At 43.6% G+C, this 14801-nt stretch overlaps 1 protein-coding gene across 1 annotated transcript in view; it reads left to right on the top strand.

Moving 5' to 3' along the window:
- Positions 1-14801, top strand: part of PRIMA1 (proline rich membrane anchor 1) — a gene marked incomplete at both ends in the record, with an annotated part of 42110 nt that overhangs the window by 128 nt on the left and 27181 nt on the right. The gene's annotated exons all lie outside the window — the stretch shown is intronic.

Below are 14801 nucleotides of genomic sequence, written 5' to 3'. Positions count from 1 at the left end.
TTGCTAGTGGTGCCAAGTAAGTAGCCGCTGGTACGGTTGTAGCGCGCTGAGGGAGAGCAAAGCAACGGGGACGCCTGGACAGACAGAAGGAGAAAGGATGTGGGAAAGGGCACAGCTAGCTCGTTTGTCATTTTCCACTTAGCAAATGGAGTAAAAAATGTTCTCAGTAGAGATGGAGATCTGTTTTCTGATCAATGGTAATGCTTGGCTTTTGGAGGAAAGCCAGAGAAATTCCCTCCTTTCATTGTATTATACATGATTCCCCAGCTTTAAATGGTTCCATAATGTCCTAGCCCTGGGAAATGTTTTCCTACGGAGACACAGTGCTGTGCTTCCCCTTGAGTTACACGACCTCCGGTTTTGCCAGGTGTGAAGCTTGGAGGTCTAGGTGCTCCAAGGCAAATTAATTTATAAGCAGGCAAAAATTCAAACACTCTGCCTAGACCATCCTGCAGGTTTGGCTGTCTTCAAGACACTGGAGCTCTACTGGTTTACCATAGCAGCAAGTCAGGCTCATTGGTTTTAGATTGCTTACAAGTGTACAAAATTCAGAGGCATGTCAGGAGTCAATGGCAAGTGAGCAGTTTTCCCACATACATGCCAGGACTCATCTGTTTCTCTTCATGCAAATCAGTGCTCCCAAACCTTATCCAGCCCATCCAAGCTCCTCCTCGTTTCCAACCATGCTTCCCCATGTCCAGCACACCTTGTGCCTGCAGTTCCTGCTGGCTAGCTCTGCCAGCTTCCTTCCATGGCAGTATTCCTGTGATCCCTGACACACAGATCCTTTATGGAGAACGATAGCTGTGCAGCTGCTCCCCAGAGAGCCAGTCCCTCCGCAGTGGGATGGAGCTTGCTGGTGCTACCTGTGCTGGCTGGGTGCAGGGACATGGGCTGGACCCTGTGCAGACACTTTCAGGCCCCAGGTGTTTGGTATTCCAGCAAATCTTAACACTTCTATATTTTTGTGAATTTGTCTCTCCCTAAAAGGCTACCTATTAATTCTTCTCCCTGCTTAGATAAACTCCCCTGGGAACAGCATTGCAAAGTATATCCAGTATCCTTCTTGACGCTTCCCCCAAGGGAAAAGAAATCATTAGATAGCATCATTTGGCTGTTTGTCTTTATCAGTGCCATCCCCAGATGTGCAGAAGACATGAAGAAGGCTTCTGCACAGCTTTTAGCCAGGCAGAGGACAGGCAGAATTTTTCAGTGTATTTTCTACCAGGAGCATGTTTCGTATTTGTGCCACACTGCAGAAATTTAAGGCAAAGACAGGAAAAAACCAACAGTGAAACACTTGGGAAAGGAAATGCAAAGACAGCTTGGAAAGCACAGATGAAGGTTTTTTATAACAGGAAAAATCTTTTTCAATGTTCAGAAAAATGTCATGGACAGTAATATTGAAAATTCCCTTGATCTCTGTCTCACAGTCAGAAAATAAAGTACGTTCCACTCTGTTTTCTTGTACCTGGGGTGCCCCGTTGCCCTGAGGGAGCTGCTCTCACCCACACGAGATATGGCAGAGCAGTGTCGGCACAGGGACCAGCCCTGCTGCTCAGCTGCACTGGGAGGAGGGCACTGCTGCCAGGCTGCTCCCCCTCCCTCGTCTGAGTGCGTGGATTTGTCTCCTGTGAAGTGGAAAGGAAATCATATCAGAATAAAAGATTTCCTCTTGCAAAAAGAGGAAAGAGAAATCAAATGGGTCTGCGACTGGGATAGCCTGACGCTTACTCAGGCTGGATTGCCAGGTGCTAACCTGGTTCTAAAAATGAGCTATATAAATCCAGATGACTAATATTTAAACAAGTTATTTCATTTCAAATGCAATAAAAACAAATAGATTACACATTCCTTTCACCAGTAAGCTTTAGAGTAGTAATCAAGTGCCTTATCTTGAAAGATGCTTTCATTATTATCATCTGTCTAGGCACTGTGATTTAGCCCATGTATACAGCAACCCCCATCCTTGTGAGAATGAGCAAGCCTCGTGGTTAAATATTGATGTTATAGACACTGCTTTTAAACAGCATTCAGAGGAGAGGGACAGGACAAGCTATTGTTAAGTGGTTGACGCTAGACTTACACTTTGCACTTTTTAAGTGGTTGAAGTTAAGTACTGGAAAGACCTCTGCAAAAAAGCAGCAGCCCAGGAGCTGCAAGTTTTTTTAACTTTACAGTGTCTGTGCCATGAGGCACTTCATAAAGATGCTGGCATTACTCTCAGAGCTTTCTGAGACACAAAAGGCTGCAGCCTGCTAGGCACTGTCCTTAAAAGCTCTTTTTGCAATCAAACTGAATGTTGTTGGAGGTTTAGATCATCTCTGCATCCTTCTAAAACAGCTACTGTTGTTTGGGCCTTATGATTAAAGCCAATAGATACAAAATTCCTGTCCATCAGGTGACTACAGACACTGACAGCTCAGTTATCTGCTAAGTGAAGCCATCTAGTTCTCTTTGACATGTCCTGTCTGATTTCCAGCTGCTGCTTTGGAAAAGCAGGGGACCCTCTTCATGTCCTCTCTATCAGTCCGACCTGAATGTTTTGCAAACTCTTCTTGGATGTATGGGATGGCACCGGGTAACTGTGAGCAGCTGAATCACTCCCTGAAAGGTTTTTATTGTGCTTGAGGACAAGTGAGGACTTTCAGGGACAATTACATTGCATTTAATGTCTCTTTAGACATGTTGATATTGACAGGTTGATCCAGTGACAGATCTTTAGCTCTGCTTCCTGCAGATAGATTTATACAAAATCTGTTAAATGTTGTGAATTTCAGAATTCATGTATAATAACTGGTAAATGTTGTGTTTACACTGATGGACAATAATAATAATTCCCTCCACAGAAAATGAGCAGAACCACACACCACTTAGTCAGTCTAAATACATGAGTGGTGGTAGAAACAGCAACTTTCCAGGCTTTCGGAGACACCTCACAGTTACAGTCACATATTTACAACAGGAATGTGTGGGGTGTGTTTCAGTGCACCCTGAAGAGGCATATAATTCGTTCAACAATATGAATATTGGAAATTACATTAGATCACGTGGCCCATATATTTCCAAATATGGACAACAAAATTATGGACTGGTGAATTCAGAGAATGCCTCTGCCACCAGAACTCCACATCCTAGGGAAGAAAACATAGACTGTTTTTGTCCTCCTCCAGCCGTCACCCCAGGCCTCCTTTTCCTACATTTCTAACTCCACACAAACCACTGGTGTTTCTGATGTCCTTTCCAACCCTTGTTCTTGCCTTCACTGCATCTGCTCTGCAGCTGTCATGGCACATTCTCCCATGGCAGCATATCCATGTGCCTCCTCCTTGCTAAGTGGAGGATTCCTGGTCTGCCCCAGTGAATCCATCTGCTTTACGGTATCTAAATGAAGGCTAGGATCAGCCACGCTGGTCCTGTGGATGCTGGTTCTCTATATTGCTAGTTCAGTCTTGTCTCTTTCTGTAAAGTGGGAAACATGGAGCATTTCAGTTTTGAGTTTCCTGAGCTTCATTCCAGATGCAGTTTGTTGGCATCCCACTGAGATACTGCTGTCTTGTTCGGTATAGATGTGTACCTTGCTGAAGGTCTTCAAGGAAAGGGGCTCCAGCCCATGTTAGAAATAACTAGGATGGTGGAGACTGTGTGACAGAGTGGTGGGGACTGTCAGAAGACATGGTCACTGAGCCAATTGGGGTTCCTCCAGACAGTCTGACATATTGATGTTCCTGCAGTAACTCTCCTTATGCAAGCAGCAGCCTGCTCTTTAACCTGTGCCTAGAAAACTGCTTGTTGATGAAGTGAAGGGAAAGCTCATGAGGCTTTGAGGGGCCTAAGGCCAACTAAGCTTAGATGCTGACAGCAAAGAAAGGAGGAGCTTTCAATGAAATTGAGTGTATTCCCTAGATGTGGCTCTAAAGACCTGAAGGAGATAAAGATGCTCAGAACCTGGTCTTTAATTAACTCTTTGGTTTTTTCCCCCCATCTGCTTTCCTCCTTATCTCTGGATTTCACCCAGGAGTAAGCCAAGGTGGATGGAGTACTTGTTTAGGCAGCATTTCTAACCCAGCTTCACAGACCCATGAGATTAAGCTAGTTCAAATGATGTAGACCCTTCAAAGTCTAAAATACTGCTGTTGTCAACCCTTAATACTTTGTGAGCATGCAAGTTTCTCCAGGGGCATTGCAAAGAAGAAAGGACTTTGAAAGTAGAAGCTAGGCTTTCAAAACAGGAAAGGGTTAAAGCTGGACATACACTGCAATCTGTATCAGTTTTAACCCGTGTAAGATTTGAGGAAAAAACATTTCAGAAGTGACTTCTTCAAAATAGTACAAGGAAAAGAAAGGATGTTCAGCATGAACTCCTCACTTGTGGTTAGCAGCATTTGCTGTCTCTGCTCTACCCATCTCCCGCATGGGGCGAGGAATCCATGGTACTGCCATCCCCTCTCTGGATGATGGAAGTGTCCAGTGAAACATTGCTGCAGTCAAAATTTAGAGGAGGAATCTTAATTAAAATTTTTTTATCTGAGATCATTACAAGCTATACTAGTACAGTTGAGTTTGGATATGTGAACTGGGTATTTGAACCTCTGACTCATTGGACACTTCCACACTGGTACACAGTGAGGTCTTCACATCTCCTGATCTCAGTGAAAGTTGCCCTGAGCTGTCAGTTGAGATAAAGCACAATGAAGTCAGTGCAAAGCTAAAGAGAATGACATCACTGCAGAGGACTCTAATCTCCAGGCTGTAATTGTATGATTTTGTTTTTCAAGGTGAAATCTTTATCTTTGGAGATAGTGCATCTAATTAACTAATTATTTAGGCTGGTTGAAATGCCAGAATAAAAATGACCAACTGCAGGAAGGGTGCAACTTTTTGGCAACTATATGAGCACAGATGTATAGCTTAATTTCAGAAAGTGTGCAGAGTCCCTTCAGTGCAAGTAGGAAAGCTAAGGACATTAGGATCTTTTAGGACAGCTGGTCACAATGTGTGTATATAGGTAGGAGTCTGAAGTACAGAAACAGTCTGGAACTTCTTAAACTTTGAGTAGGTTTTAAAGTAACTAGAATTTGCAGATTTGGCTTGCTGACTGTTAACAACATAGCCTTTCACAGCAGGAACTTGTTATAGAAATAAAAAACTTATGGATCTGGAACATAAAAGAGTAAGAAATGGTTTTTCCTTAGGCTTTTCTGTGACCTAAGTCCTGGTGATAGAATGGATGGGGTGACCCAGGGTGGATCCAGAGAATGAGTTTGAGCCTCATGCTGAGCACTGTCTTCACATGGCCATTCAAGCAAGAAAGCTGAGTATGGTCCTGATGCTCACCACATCGCATCTTGTACTACATGGGTACAGATGTTGATGTGCTTGCCTACGCAATGCCAAAAGGACTTTTGTCCTTTACAGAGGTCTATGGTTGTCCCTCAGGAGTTGAGGGGAGGTTGTGATTGCAAACTGAATTGAAATCCTCCTGGGGGCCACCACAAGTTTTAAAATTTGAAGTGCCAAAGAATTTGCTGCGGGCAGTCTGGTGTAGCTGCTGCAATATGCACTGAGTGTCTTGGAGAGCTCTGACTTTAAGTTTCACTTTGGGTAGGCCTTTTGTCTTGCACCTTTCCAAACCGCCACCACAAACACAATTCTGACCTTAAGGGCTCAGCTGGCAGGACCAGCCTTTACCTACCACACTTCTGCTGGAAGGACTGTTCTGAGTAGTCTTGAGATGTTTGGGCACACTTGAGGAATCTTGGATTAACTTCTTCCAAGTGCTGATGCCTAAAGGAATTGTTAACAAACAGATGGGGGTGGTTTTGTTTATAATATGGGGAAGATGTTTTCCTCCATACTTCGTACAACATAGCGACTACCAAAAGCAGATAGTAGTGGAAGAGAACTACAGTAGCACCAAAATGGCAGGAGCCACATTGTCTCCTGCACTAAGACATTTGTGGTAATGACAGCTACTGTGAGAGAATATTGTTTTACCACCAGTCTGGTCTAGACAGTGATTTTTTTAAATGCAAGCAGAATGCTGAAACAGGGAAACCCTTTCAGTTTTGGTAACACAGCTGTCATACTGTGAATTATAGTCTTGTGTGAGAGCATTGTTTATAATTTACAAAGCAAAACCAAAATTCAATTCTTGTCTTCTCCCACATACACTTTCATTTTACAGGAGGATTGTGACTCTAAGAACTGGCAGTAGGATTTTGAGGCTTTCAAATCTAAATTGAAATCCAGCCCCGCAGCCTGGAGTCATGGATGATGGCACATACAGAGTCTAGTCCAGGTCCCCATCGTGTTGTTCTAACATCACAGACACTATCATCTCTGTTAGCACAGTGAACCAAATCATTAAGCATCCAAGAGGGGATTTAGGCAGAATTCACCCACCTAAATCAGAAATGCAATGATTAGACTTCCTGCCTCAAAGTGCAGGCACCTTTGATTTTATCACTGAAGACATAAAGACTTCAAAATCCTGATATTTTTTGCATTTAGCACAGTTATTTCTGGTGTAGGAATAAAAGTTACAAGTCCTCACCTCCCAGTCAAAATGAGAAAATTATTTAGGGCAAGGAGATTTCTTAAGCAGCAATCAAATATGAAGTTTGAAATAATATAACATCTCAGATGTCCAAACTAAGTCTGAAGAGTTGGATTAGTGACTAGAAAGGTTCACGCTAATACTTTCATGATAGGATTCTGCTATCACTTGTGCATCTAACATCTCCTCATGTTGGGCTGTTGTAAACTCTCTGTTTATCTTTGTAAAACACTGGTTAGCTCAGACTGTCAATCACATCTTCCATTGCTTTCCCAGTTCAGAGTTTTTCACCACAATAAATTCTGAAATGTTTTGTCAAGTCTAATTTTTATTTAGAGAACTGATGAATCTTCCCCCAGCTCTGGGACCTTCCAGATTTGTTTTGAAATTTTCATGCAGTAATAAATCCATATTATGGAAAAATCCACTCTCTTGAAAATGGACTCGTTCATACATTTTGAAGTACTTAAAAGTAAGAGCCTCAGGCCAGATTTTGCAGTGCAGGAATCAGTGGGAGTTCTGTTATCTATAGATTAAATGCATTGTCTAATTTTGAAAAAAGAAGCATCGGATATTAAACTGATTGTGCAGTAGAACAGTCTTTTCTACTCTGAGATGCATACTCCAACAGCTTGATTTTTTTTATTATTTTTTTTTTAAAGCAAAAGGAGTTGGCTAAGATGAAGACATTAATTCCCTGTGTGGATGGCAGTCCATTTGTACGGGCTTACCATTTCACTGATTAAGATAACAAATCTTCAGAGAAGTTACTGATGAGTCAGAGGCTGCTGATGTACAAGTAATTGTAGGTTCCCCTGCCCATGGCAGAAGGAGTTGTGCCTCATCTCAACAAGTTGGAAGTAAACTCTTAATTGGCACAAGCTGTTCTAGCAGGGAGGACTAAGCAGCTGAACTTGGTAAAGCAGACCCACAGAAATGTATGCTGTTGTAAAGGTTTTGTGCATTGTCCTTGTAAACATGATACAAAGGTGTTGCACTGCCTGTATAATTGCAACTTACAGGTAATTTTTAAATCAATGTAGCAGATCAAGGAAGCAGCAGTCTAGACATTTGGGACGTTATCCCAAAGTGACTATGTAGTGTCCATTAATACAGTACGAACATAGGTTAATAACTGATGCCACTGCCAAAAGCTGTCATTAATAATTATGCAAGTTAATTTAAGACTTCCACTGGTAAATCATATCACATTATAACCACGTATATATAGTAGCAAATTGTGAATTCCTAATTGTTATTAAAATTAATTGTTTTATAAGTTTGAAGTGTCTTTTAAATGGAGCTGGTATTTCATAAGTTCATTGGTTAGAAATATTTTACACAAAAAACTGCTCCTTGACAAATGCTGCTATTAAACTGGACTTTTACCAGGAGCACTGCTGCTATTAAACTGGACTTTTACCAAGGGAGCAGATTCTATTGAATCATCCCTGGATGTTTTCCTTTCCTTTTGGAAGCAATGCATAATCTTACTTCATAGCTACTATCAAAGGAAATGACTATCGGTGGAGCAAAGGGAGGGTTTGGTTTAACCCTTGCTTTGATTTGCCAAGCTGCAGGTGCTCTGCCTCAGTGTTATGGGGCATCATTCTGCCGTGCTGGCTGCCTAATGATCAGTAGGGAGTGAGGGTGAGCAGCATCTCTGCAAAAGCTCGCCTACCTGTGTAGGTCCAGACTTCTGCATAAAGCCTGAGGAAAGTGCAGATGGTAACCAGTAATAAATTTACTTGCTTTTGTGACTATAAGGTAGCCTGTGCCTTATGTTTTAGCTTTCAGAGAGTTACAAATGTACTCTGAGTGGTGACTGAGGACTTCATGTTGGGCATTTGGCATGGTGAAACAACTTGATCTGTTAATGTGATGTAATTGCCATTTTCAGTATTCTATATTTTATGGACACAGTATGAAAATTTATCAGTCGATAAATTTAATTTTATTTTTATTAGAATTAGATTTACTCCTGGTTTGGAAGGAATTTCACTTCAGTTCCATTTTACTCTGGGTGGGCCATCAATTTTATTTCCCTTAAGTTGAACCTGAGTACAATTTGGAAAAGGAACTTGAGTTCACTAGGTATGGGAATTATCAGATGGTCTCCTCAGGGACATTTTTGAGTGATAGCTGTAGCCCTTACTTCCAGCAATAACTGAGCCATTGGAGGCTCGGGAATAAACTACGTAATATCAAACAGGAGGATCATGTTTATATAGATGCCATACACTAACAGAAATATCTGCTACATAGTCAGCCAGCTGTTCCCTAAAACTCAGAAGTACGACTTGCAATATGGCTTTCTTTGTAAAGTGAACTCTTTAAAGCCATCTGTACTTACCAGTCTAAAGTATATGTCTATTATAGTCACTCCCTCCATATAGTGTCTGAATGCCCAACAGGAGAAACCATTAATTTTTCAGAGATGGACACAAACCAGTGCCTCAGAAACTGCTGCTACTAACATGTTAGGAAAATATTCCGAACAGTTCCAAGTCTTCCACAATCTGTGTTAGGAAATTCAGTCTGCAGCTGGCTGAAGCTGGTTCTGTATCTGCCTTCCCTGAAGGCACTAATTTTGAGAAAGTTTCAGCTCTGAGATGTGAGGCTTGTCCAATCTTTGCTATTATCTGGAGGTTCCTGAGCTCTTTAAAAAGCTGGTAAGGATCTAAGAGATATTATCTTAATCATACCAGTAGCAGTAGAACTGAATTTTACTCACATTTCATAGCTTGTGACTTTGATGGCAGCACTTGTGAATATTGTTCAGCCTGAAGAAGCTGTGCATATCTGGACCTTAATTCGATCTATATATAGAACATTATACCAAGAAAATCTGTCATCTTTCCGTGGGATTGAATCTGCCAGCCCTGAGGTACCCTATTAATCATTTGCTGGCAAAAGACTGGTCAGCAATGTAGGAGCTTAGACTGCCAAAATCGTATTTCAGCTGTTTGGGTTTCAGCCTATATCATTCCTCCTTGAAGGCCTGTTCACTGCAAGAGCTGAAAGACTGATAAGCTTTCAGAAGACTTGATGGTGACGTACTGTGACTCCTGCAAAGAAGGCATCTTGCCCACCCTGCGGGGAGCGGCGAAGAGAGAGTCCAGGGTGCTGCTTCTCCCTCTGTCACCGACCTGCTGGGAGATCCCAAGAGAGTCAGCTACCCTGTCAGCCACTCAGAGTTGTCATATCCGAAACGGAGATATTTTTTCACCTCTGTAAACTTTGGATTTGAGACTAGCGGATGTCAAGCACTGAAAATTATTATTTTTAGGCTGAAAAGTAAACAGTAATTGCTATAGAATTGTTCATCTATGTCCTGTCCTGCCGCTCATCAAAGAGAAGGCTACACCACCACACAGCAAGGAGGATAAGGTGTTCACTGTGCCAGGAGCAAGAGGCAGAGCCTATGGCCATGCCATCACTGCACGGTAATGAAAGAAAGGAGGCAGCCTGAGGGGCTGGACAAGAACCCGTGGTGCAAAACAGCACTATGTCATGTCTTATTTCTGCTCTGTCAATGATGATACAGCTTCAACAAAACTCCGGCAAAGGAGCATATATCAGCAGATATGGGAATTAACAGCCTGGAAGGGCTATTACTATATGTACTTACAGTGTCTATATGGATGCCACTACCACAGTACCTTAACAGGCTCAGCTGTACCTGCCTTCACAGCACCTATTGGGGCATGGATTTCATCCAAGGGTGCCTGAGACTCAGTAAAAGCAAGGGCTTTTTATCACCTAGAAATGCAGATAGGTGCTGGATGAGCTCTCCAAACCACTTAACTCCCAGCAAGTGTCCTAAGTCATGGCCTACTCCACCTTAATTTGGGGAGGACAGATGCTTTCTATGCACTTGTGTTTACTAAGCACTTCCTCGCTGTTGCTCTGAGGCGAGTGGTGGCCAGCAGGTCACAAGGGAGGACGCAGGAAGGATGAGGCCAATTTTCTACTCTTGTCTTCGCTTCTTGGCAGTCACTTCTTCATGAGATGCCCTCTGCAGCTGCACCACCCCATGTACCCCTGAAATACCTGGTAGCTGGTGATGAGCCCATCTTCTGCTCTAAAACAGCCTCTGAAACAGCCTGAAAGAAAGCCAGCTTGGCTCGGGGACACAACTGTCCAGAAGACTCACTTTTCTTCATACCTATCTTACTGCGGTAGGTCTGGGAGGGGATATTGGCTATGTGGCAGAGAAGGAAAGCTCTGTGGGAAAATGCATCTCCTGTCCCCAGTGAGTTCCAGTTGGGAAGTGACCCTTTACTTTTTTCACTGGTCCCTACTTTGATGTCAAATGCCTCAGAGCCCAGTGCCATAAGCCTGCAAGCAAAGGTAGGGCTTCTTCCTTTTCCCAAGAAGCTTGAAGAAGTCTTTACATATTTGATTCATAGCAGCAGACCTCCTCCTGCTTGTGATGAAGTTGCTCACACCTGTACTGAGCTGTGTGGGTCTCAGCAGGCAAGGGGCACACGGCAGCAAATGCCAAAACAGAAGCTTCTGATTTTTTTCAACCTTGTTATGAGATGCAATGTGGAAGCCAGAGCCTTGCACAGCAGGGTGGCTGACTGGCTCCTCGCAGAAGCAGCCCCAGGACAGGCATACCTGGGGCATGCTGGTAGGCGACGGGCTACGGTAATCGCTTGGTCGGCAAGGCTGATTACAGCCTATTACAGGTGTTAAGTTAATCCTTAAAACGTGTTGAGAGTTCATTCACCTCTGTGTATCATACTTGTTTTTAGGTCCTTTCTAGGAAATCTGTGCCAGGGAGATACATAGATATCTGTATGTAGGTATGTGTGCGTGTGTGTGCTTGTCGAATGCTGATGGAAAGATGCTAATATGCTTTCAGGTATCAGACTGCTGAAATGGTGAAGGCAGACTCTAGCATGATGGTTCAGTGTTTTCAGGTCTCTTTTCTCCAGGATGCTTTTTTCACTGCCATATTGTGACGAGGTCCCAGAGTTTGCTGGGGCAAGCAGATGATCCTCAGCACTGATTTTTCCCCACTGAAGAACAGCCGGTGCTCTCTGTGCACGTCACTCGCTGCTGGAGAGCCAGACTGTGTGTTTGTGCAATGAAGTGGATGGTACTGTGCTGGCACATCTCTGTGCCTCTCAGTGGTGCCTCTGTTCAAAAGAACTGAGAATTACTGTCCCCAGGTCAGTGCTGTGCTGCTGTTGTTCTGCCATAGACTGTGGCCTTGCTGCTGTGTTTGCTTGAATAGGTAGTTGATGGGAAGGTCAGGGAAATACAGCTAGTTCTTGTAGAAATATAGATGAAGTACTTACAAATTTACCTATTCACTCTCTTAGAGAATTGGGAAAAGAGTAACAACAGTGCTTATGTGCGGCTTTATGTTGCACTTTTTATCCCTACATCTTGCAACAGTTTGGAAAGCTGGGACTACTGTCCCCATCCTGGAGAAGAAGAAACAGGGGCTGGGGGTGAAGATCTGTCCAAAATCACCCAACAAGCAACAGGGAGAGCTGAGGTTGGAACCCATGTCCTGAGGAGAATTCCTGTCTTCTACCCACAGTGACACTCTGTTTAAGTAATGAAAGGTTAAAGCCTGTAACATAAAGCTCAGAAGATTAACTTAAGGTTGTATATCTACATACCCAAGTTAAAGCATGCTGGCTTTCTGAGTGCTCAGAACCTCTGGAAATCAGGTCACCTTCTAAAATAAACTCCAAGGTCCTAATTTAACAGCAAATTTTCAGGCACTTGTGACCTGTTTCTTAGATACCCACTACTGCGATCGATGACTCCTGCGTTTTGGACAGCAGGCCATCAAGTACAGGGTTCGCCTGAGCGACAGCTCACGCCTAGGACTACCTCGGGTGTCACTAGGAATACCTGGGTGCTGCCCAGCCTGGCACTGATCCAGGTTGTGGAGAGGAGGGAAATGTGATGGTGCCCACAAGTCTCTCCAGAATGACCATGTTGCTGCGAGGAGGAGGCTGCCTTGCAAGGCACAGGCTTCAATTCTCCTTTGCTCAGGACAGAAACCAATAGTGTGTGATTTAATCGGGGTAAAAACAATTCAGTCCTTTTTGCTGAGGGAGAATCAGATGGCGAGGAAGAAACGGCGTCTCATCGGGAGACTGCTGGTTAGAAAAACATGTGACAAAGTCATATCAGAGGGCAGTGGCTGACGCGAGCGTCCATTGTAAAGATAAATGCCAGAGCTGACTGTTAACACAGAAACTAGCTATGATGTAATCTCCTTAAAAGCCTTTTTTCCACAAGGCCTTTAAATGCTACTGCTTCTCCAGATCATGCTTTAGAGAACAGACTCTCCCTCAGTGCTTGCTAACCCTGCTGTCCTCCAAAAGACCTTGGCAGCTGAAACCATGTTTTGCTTTTATTTGCAGGGTCATACCTCAGTTCTGGCAGGTTCCATCAGCTCCACCAACAACCTCATAGGGTTAAGACTGGCAGATCTGGCCTTCAGCTTGTCAATTGTTTGGAACACAGATTTTTCCCTCCCTACTTTTTTTGATAGTCCTTTGACAGCTCTACTGTCTGCATCATCATCCTTCCATAAGCATGTAGGACTCTGAACTGAAATACTAGTTTTCCTCTGCAGTCGTGCAAAACCAATACAAGTTATCCCACAAGTTTAGCATCAGCCCTCCCTGGGCACTTTATGGGATCCCACCTCGATTCTGTCCATAGGTCTGGGCCGCACAGAGCTCCCGGGCACAGCGTCAGTGTGCTGGCTTGGAGCAGAGATCTGGCACCTACCCAGGAAGTCAACAAGGGAGTTTGCTGCTTCCACCCCTATAACGTAGTTATGGCCAAACCCTGTGTTTGCATCTACTCCCAAGGAGGAGGCAACACGATCCAGAGGGTAGGACTGGCTGGGAGTCAAAAGACATTTCGTTTCCTGGCTTTTTCACTGAGCTGCAGTGACTTTGCGCAAGCCACTTCATCACAATGTGCTTCACTTATGCCCGGGCGACCAAAACTTTCATCTGCTATTATTTTTATTCTGGTCCTAGTGATATGTTCATTTTCTAAAGGAGACTCAAAGCTGTCAGGGAAAAGCAGCTGCATGAGACCTACCAAGACAGCACAGCAACACGGGGCTTTAGTGAAATCCACTGCAAAACCCAAACCTAAATGCATGCAGGTTGAATAACTTCTAAAGCGTGGATCTTAAGCACCACACTTAAAACTCCCCGACCCAGCTCCTCTCTTTTCACTGGCTGTATCCAGGCTCAGGTGTTTTCATTAACAGTTTCAGTCCTGTTTCTTGCAATAAGCCATGCACCACTCTATCACCCGTGACCTTCAGAAAACTCCTGCAGAACTGCCCTCTTCCTCCACCTCCTGCAAACTCCAGTCTCCAAAACTAAACACAAAACTGAGCATGTTTCTTGTTTCAGAAGGGAAGTATTTTTAGACAGGGGGAAAAAACTAAGGGGATGAGGGAACTGAGAGTGTAGAATAACAGCATCTACAGTATAAAAGCTGCGGGGGAGGGAATTTCTCCAGTATCATCCCACACATGTTTTTATTATAGCAGAAGTTCCCACTGTGTAGTGATTGCAGTATCCCCCTTAAAAGTGTAGTAGGAACATATGCAAGGAACAGCTGCATGATATAAACTTGTCTGCAACATAATGTGATAAACAGAAGTATCATCTGCTACAGGAATAGCTGATTTCCACCAGTATTACTTAACCTAGCTACTCCAGAGAGGCAGTAAATCAGGACAGGCTTTCTGCTGAGCACACCACTATTGCCTGGTAGTAGTTGTTTACCCAACTATATCATGGCACTCTGGAAATGGCCCTAAGTTTACAAGCAACAGGAAGGCCACAGATCTATATGGAACTAAAAAGAATGAAAGAAAACCTACATAGATTTTTTCTGGATCAAAATTTGCTCCAAAAGTAGGTGATTCTTATTTTCTTTAAGCCAGTCCATTGCATATCGTATACAGTTACAGTCATGCTCCAGAGGTGAGGGTGGTGGGATAGGATATTGCTGGTCTAAAGCAGTTCTTTGGTCTTTGCTTGCTGGGTAGCATCTTCCTCCTGTGCCTGTTCTCTGTGGCAGGATCTCAGGGAACAGGTCCAGCAGAGCAGCTTTCTGGGTCACTGCTCTTTGGGGACTGTGATAATCCAAATCCTTTCGATCATGTTCGGATTTACTGGAGGTAAACTTGCCCCAAGTGGACTTCATCTGTTATTGAAGCTGTCATCCATTCCTG

The sequence above is a fragment of the Cariama cristata genome, unplaced genomic scaffold, assembly GCF_000690535.1.
Source record: "Cariama cristata isolate BGI_N322 unplaced genomic scaffold, ASM69053v1 scaffold11872, whole genome shotgun sequence".
In the NCBI taxonomy this organism is placed as follows: Eukaryota; Metazoa; Chordata; class Aves; order Cariamiformes; family Cariamidae; genus Cariama; species Cariama cristata.
The sequence above is the reverse complement of the archived record's forward strand: the minus strand, read 5'-3'. Positions and strand labels throughout refer to the sequence as shown.